This window comes from Entelurus aequoreus, linkage group LG04, assembly GCF_033978785.1.
Source record: "Entelurus aequoreus isolate RoL-2023_Sb linkage group LG04, RoL_Eaeq_v1.1, whole genome shotgun sequence".
Taxonomy (NCBI): Eukaryota; Metazoa; Chordata; class Actinopteri; order Syngnathiformes; family Syngnathidae; genus Entelurus; species Entelurus aequoreus.
The window spans coordinates 80239559-80246694 of record NC_084734.1 but is presented as its reverse complement, the minus strand read 5'-3'; the positions used below and the strand labels follow the sequence as shown (position 1 = coordinate 80246694).

The 7136-nt window shown below is 39.4% G+C and overlaps 1 long non-coding RNA gene across 1 annotated transcript; it reads left to right on the top strand.

The window, feature by feature from the left end:
- The first annotated feature begins 3203 nt into the window (after positions 1-3203).
- On the top strand, positions 3204-4724 carry LOC133648013 (uncharacterized). The gene is made up of 3 exons (XR_009825821.1): positions 3204-3352; positions 3918-4044; positions 4328-4724. It is a non-coding gene; the product is annotated as an uncharacterized LOC133648013 (long non-coding RNA).
- The last annotated feature ends 2412 nt before the right edge of the window (positions 4725-7136 follow it).

Below are 7136 nucleotides of genomic sequence, written 5' to 3'. Positions count from 1 at the left end.
TCAAAGTCGCTTTCACTGAGGGCCACATCACAGTTACGTTTGGCCCCAGAGGGTCGCATCTAACAGTGAATAATATTATTAGACAATTTTTTAAATGCATTTTATCTGATTTTTTTAAACTAAAATGTAAAAAAAAATCTGGTAAGTTCCAATAATTTCAGCTGAAAATGTAGTGTATATTACTGTGAATGGAAAAACAGTACTGCTGTTTTTATGGTAAAAAGCTCAGCCAGAACTTTACTGTAAAATTTACATTAGTTTTTTTTACTGTAAATAAAAAAAACTGCTATTTTACAGTAACATTTTGGCACCTGACCTGCCAGTTTGTTTGTTTGTTTGTTTTATTACCGCGAGTCAACAACTGTAGATTTTACGGTGTATTACCGTAAATGCCAAAATGGCACCACAGTTTGTTACAGTAAATAAAGTACTGTTTTCTTCATTTAGAGAAAAATGCCATAAAAACCACAGTAAATTTCACAATTTTACTATGAAATCTATTGCCACTTTTACATTGCACAATTGGAGGGATAACTTGCTTTGAAATCATTATTATTAGTATTTATATTTAAAAAATGGTTTGAATGTTTGATCATATATTTTTGCATAATTAGACAATATTTAGGTTAACATAATTTGTAATTACTCCCAAAATAGAAAGAAAGAATACATTTAGTACGAAAAGCTACAGTACTTTATTGATACTTATTATTTCCAGGCTTTCGAGGGCCAAATAAAATTAAGTGGCGGGCCACATCTGACCCCCGGGCCTTGAGTTAGATGAAGAGAGCAGTTATGATTTTGGTTTAAAGAGTATTGTATTTTTCGGAGTATAAGTCGCTCCGGAGTATAAGTCGCACCGGCCGAAAATGCATAATAAAGAAGGAAAAAAACATATATAAGTTGCACTGGAGTATAAGTCGCATTTTTTGGGGAAATTTATTTGATAAAACCCGACACCAAGAATAGATATTTGAAAGGCAATTTAAAATAAATAAAGAATAGTGAACAACAGGCTGAATAAGTGTACGTTATATGAGGCATAAATAACCAACTGAGAACGTGCCTGGTATGTTAAAGGCCTACTGAAAGCCACTACTACCGACCACGCAGTCTGATAGTTTATATATCAATGATGAAATCTTAACATTGCAACACATGCCAATACGGCCGGGTTAACTTATAAAGTGCAATTTTAAATTTCCTGCGAAACTTCCGGTTGAAAACGTCTATGTATGATGACGTATGCGCGTGACGTCAATGGTTGAAACGGAAGTATTCGGACACATTGTATCTCAATACAAACAGCTCTGTTTTTATCGCCAAATTCCACAGTATTCTGGACATCTGTGTTGGTGAATCTTTTGCAATTTGTTCAATGAACAATGGAGACTGCAAAGAAGAAAGCTGCAGGTGGGCTCGGTGTATTAGCGGCTGGCTGCAGCAACACAACCAGGAGGACTTTGAGGATAGCAGACGCGCTATCCGACGCTAGCCGCCGACCGCATCGATGAACGGGTGAAGTCCTTCGTCGCGCCGTCGATCGCTGGAACGCAGGTGAGCACGGGTGTTGATGAGCAGATGAGGGCTGGCGTAGGTGGAGAGCTAATGTTTTTAGCATAGCTCTGTCGAGGTCCGGTAGCTAAGTTAGCTTCAATGGCGTCCTTAGCAACAGCATTGCTAGGCTTCGCCAGGCGGTACAGCATTAACCGTGTGGTTACAGGTCTAGTGTTTGGTAGTATTGTTGATCTTCTGTCTATCGTTCCAGTCAGGGGCTTATTGCTTTTGTTTCTATTTGCATTCAAGCACGATGCTATCACGTTAGCTCCGTAGCTAAAGTGCTTCGCCGATGTTTTGTCGTGGAGATAAAAATCACTGTGAATGTCCATTTCGCGTTCTCGACTCTCATTTTCAAGAGGATATAGTATCCGAGGTGGTTTAAAATACAATTGTTGCATTTGAACAATTGTATTGTTGATAATAAAGGTAAAGTACTGGTATTGTTTATTATCAATAGCACTATTTCTATTGGTATTCATATTGCTCCATTTTTAGTGTAATAATGCTCAGTTCTGTATTTTTTTTTAAATTTTCGCTAACTGCTTATTTGCTATTACTTTTACCATCATATTTGTACATGTCGTATTTGCTGATGTTGCTCTGTTGTTGTTGTTGTTGTTGTTGTTGTGTTTGCTGTTGTTGTTTTTGTCTCTCTGTCTAATCCCCCTCTTGTCCCCACAATTCCCCCCTCTGTCTTCCTTTTTTTCTCTTTCTATCCCCTCCTGCACCAAATAATAATATAAATACATTTAATAAAGTCAAAATACAAATAAGGCAACAAGAGAAGTATCCTACACTTCTGTTTTGTAAAGTAAATCTGAACAGCCGATATGGGCATCTACATCTGCTATATGATTTGCCCGAGAAGCTAGGCAGGACATAAAAAAAATAAATAAAAAAAATAATAAAAAAAACAAACAAAAAAAACAAACAAATCCGTGATCCACAATAGAAAAAGGGGAGAGTGTGGAATCCAATGAGCCAGCTTGTACCTAAGTTACGGTCAGAGCGAAAAAAGATATGTCTTTCACTGCATTCTAGTCCGTCATTCTAACGTTCCTCATCCACAAATCTTTCATCCTCGCTCAAATTAATGGGGTAATCGTCGCTTTCTCGGTCCGAATCGCTCTAGCTGCGTTGAAAACAATAGGAAAATGTGAGGAGCCTTTCAATTGACTACGTCACGCTACTTCCGGTAGGGGCAAGGCTTTTTTTATCAGATACCAAAAGTTGCGATCTTTATCGTCGTTGTTCTCTACTAAATCCTTTCAGCAAAAATATGGCAATATCGCGAAATGATCAAGTATGACACATAGAATGGATCTGCTATCCCCGTTTAAATAAGAACAATTCATTTCAGTAGGCCTTTAAAATATGCATTGTTTCCACCGTCTTTTGGACGCACTCTCTATTTAAAAAAAAAAGCCATGCATATGTGGGTGGGTTGTGTTTTTTGCACAGATGTGTCATACCATGGCTCGTCCACAAGATGTCAGTAAATCACATATAACCCCCACACCCCAAGAAGATTTACAGCTCAACGAGCTCATTGCCTGCAAAGCTACTTGACTTCACTGGTACACACACCAGTAGGCTGGCAGGAGCAACCACCCAATGCATTGGCCAATTGCATCGCTTCCTGTGAGCTTTGGCAGCCAATGGGAATGAGAAGAATAGGTGTGGTGGCTGGTTTGCACAGGAGGGTGTTGCATGTGGTTATAAAGCTGGTTGTGTTACCTTCTGATCACACAGACGATTCCTACCTGCAGGACACATTCACACGGTGTAACAGGTAAGAATATTTACTATCTATGCAGGTGAACCCACCGTTGGTGTGCATCTTTGTAATGATTCTGTCTGTTTTTGCTGATGACACCAACAGGTGCAAATGTTTTGACCTGACATGCATTGACTTCATTGCCGCTCCACTTTTAATTCCAATTGTACATTTCATGTTTTAACCCTTTGCACAGTTTGCTAGAAATGCTTTCTATTTACCAGTGAGGCTTGTATCGGACACTAGATGTCATTGTTTTGGATAAGAGCTTAGACTTAGACTTAGACAAACTTTAATGATCCACAAGGGAAATTGTTCAACAAAGGGCACCATAATGCAATGTTTTGATAGAAATAAAAGTCAAAAAATGGTGTTTTTGTTTTTGCGACCGCCCGACTGACTTGCGCAACTTCAGGGTTCACCTCAGTGCAGGCATGCTAGCTGGGGTGGGGCTTGGCTTGTGTACCTGTACAGACTTGTAGTGCTAACCACACCTTTTGGGGCAAAAGTAAGTAGATCAGCGTTGAGTAAGCGATAGAGCACTAAATATATCTGTTAAGCTTCATATTGTGTTTTTCAGGGGGGAAAAAAAAAAGCTTGCAAAATGAATGACAACAAAAAAGTCAAGGACGAAGTGGAGAAGTTTTGCAAGGATAAACTAAGGAGGACTTCCACTTCGGAGAAAAACCGACTCCCAACTGCAGCTGGTAGGTTTTCTTCTTTTATGTTGCCCTGGAAGGGACAAGCGGTAGAAAATGGATGGATGGATGGATGTTGCCGGTCATCAACAATGCATCGCATCCCATCAAAATATGAAATAAATACACAAGCAGTGGAAAAGAAGAACTGTCTTGTTGTACCTCTTCCAGTATATGTATAGTATATGCTTTTTGCATGCTCTGTATAAGTGTAAACATACGATGTACTTATCCCTCCTGTCAGTTTTGTGTCATTAATGCCTATCTCCTTTTTGTTTGTTTTGTTTTTTAGAGATTGCAGCGGAAAAGAAAGCGTTGAAAGAGGAGGCTAAATGAATCACTGCATCTTTAATCCTGGCTTCTCCTCCTCCACTGATGTGATCTCTCCATCTTCTGCCTCTGTCACCATGTGCCACCATACAGAATTATACCGTCTGTAACCCAATAGGATTTTTTTATTTTTTTACTCGGTTTAGAAATGAACAGACAAACGTGTTTTGCACAGTCCAAGATAAAAAATAACCTGAACATTTGTATGAATTGAATTAGATGTCATGTCTATATAGTACAATTTGGAAATATTGTGCAAAATGGAATTCAATTATATTTTTGTAACTTTTTAAAAAATAAACTAAATGTGTCAACATCGACCTCATTTACATTCCCACATTAAATTCCCAATGTTGTGACGAACCATGTATTTTTTATTTATTTATTTATTTATTTATTTATTTTACAGCATAATGTACAGTATTTGACTAACTTTGACTCAAAAAAGGACATGCAAGTGCAATAAAAGATTTGGGTAACAAAATGCCTTGCTTAAAAAAAAAAACATTTCCATAAGTAACATGAAAAACATGTTGCTATTAACACGAAGAAAGAATGACATGTTACATTTGCCAATTATGTAATACAAACCCCGTTTCCATATGAGTTGGGAAATTGTGTTAGATGTAAATAGAAACGGAATACAATGATTTTCAACCCATATTCAGTTGAATATGCTACAAAGACAACATATTTGATGTTCAAACTAATAAACTTTTTTTTTTTTTGCAAATAATCATTAACTTTAGAATTTGATGCCAGCAACACGTGACAAAGAAGTTGGGAAAGGTGGCAATAAATACTGATAAAGTTGAGGAATGCTCATCAAACACTTATTTGGAACATCCCACAGGTGAACAGGCAAATTGGGAACAGGTGGGTGCCATGATTGGGTATAAAAGTAGATTCCATGAAATGCTCAGTCATTCACAAACAAGGATGGGGCGAGGGTCACCACTTTGTCAACAAATGTGTGAGCAAATTGTTGAACAGTTTAAGAAAAACCTTTCTCAACCAGCTATTGCAAGGAATTTAGGGATTTCACCATCTACGCTCCGTAATATCATCAAAGGGTTCAGAGAATCTGGAGAAATCACTGCACGTAAGCAGCTAAGCCCGTGACCTTCGATCCCTCAGGCTGTACTGCATCAACAAGCGACATCAGTGTGTAAAGGATATCACCACATGGGCTCAGGAGCACTTCAGAAACCCACTGTCAGTAACTACAGTTGGTCGCTACATCTGCAAGTGCAAGTTAAAACTCTCCTATGCAAGGTGAAAACCGTTTATCAACAACACCCAGAAACGCCGTCGGCTTCGCTGGGCCTGAGCTCATCTAAGATGGACTGATACAAAGTGGAAAAGTGTTCTGTGGTCTGACGAGTCCACATTTCAAATTGCTTTTGGAAACTGTGGACGTCGTGTCCTCCGGACCAAAGAGGAAAAGAACCATCCGGATTGTTATAGGCGCAAAGTTCAAAAGCCAGCATCTGCGATGGTATGGGGGTGTATTAGTGCCCAAGACATGGGTAACTTACACATCTGTGAAGGCACCATTAATGCTGAAAGGTACATACAGGTTTTGGAGCAACATATGTTGCCATCCAAGCAACGTTACCATGGACGCCCCTGCTTATTTCAGCAAGACAATGCCAAGCCACGTGTTACATCAACGTGGCTTCATAGTAAAAGAGTGCAGGTACTAGACTGGCCTGCCTGTAGTCCAGACCTGTCTCCCATTGAAAATGTGTGGCGCATTATGAAGCCTAAAATACCACAAGGGAGACCCCCGGACTGTTGAACAACTTAAGCTGTACATCAAGCAAGAATGGGAAAGAATTCCACCTGAGAAGCTTAAAAAATGTGTCTCTTCAGTTCCCAAACGTTTACTGAGTGTTGTTAAAAGGAAAGGCCATGTAACACAGTGGTGAACATGCCCTTTCCCAACTACTTTGGCACGTGTTGCAGCCATGAAATTCTAAGTTAATTATTATTTGCAAAAAAGAGTTTGAACATCAAATATGTTGTCTTTGTAGTGCATTCAATTGAATATGGGTTGAAAAGGATTTGCAAATAATTGTATTCCGTTTATATTTACATCCAACACAATTTCCCAACTCATATGGAAACGGGGTTTGTAGTTCAGTGAAATGCACAAAACATATTTAAGTAGGTTTTCTGTTATGGACCTATCCGTACATCCATTTTTCTCCACTTGTCCCTCTCGAGGTTGCTGGAGCCTATCCCAGCTGCACTCGGGCGGAAGGCGGGGTGAACCCTGGACAAGTCGCCCCCTTAGCACAGGGCCAACACAGATAGACAACGTTCACACACTAGGGCCAATTTAGGGTTGCCAATCAACCTATCCCCAGGTGCATGTCTTTGGAGGTGGGAAGGAACTGGAGTATCCGGAGGGAACATGAAAACTCCACACAGAAAGACCCTGAGCCCGGGAATCGAACCCAGGACCTTCTTATTGTAAGGCACATGCACTATGTTTTGTTGTTCCAATATAGAATACCATGTCAATGATATCTAACGTTAGTAATTCAACTTTGCTAAATCGCTATCATTAACTGACCACACACAAATGGTAAATTATTTATTTAGTGGCTTTACTATACCTGGAATGATACCCATAGCGCTTTACATTGCACATTACATTCACCCATTCACTCATACGGCGGAAGTTACAATGCAGGGCACTAACCACGACCCATCAGGAGCAAGTGTGACGTGTCTTAATCACTTCACCATAAAAGTAGGTGACA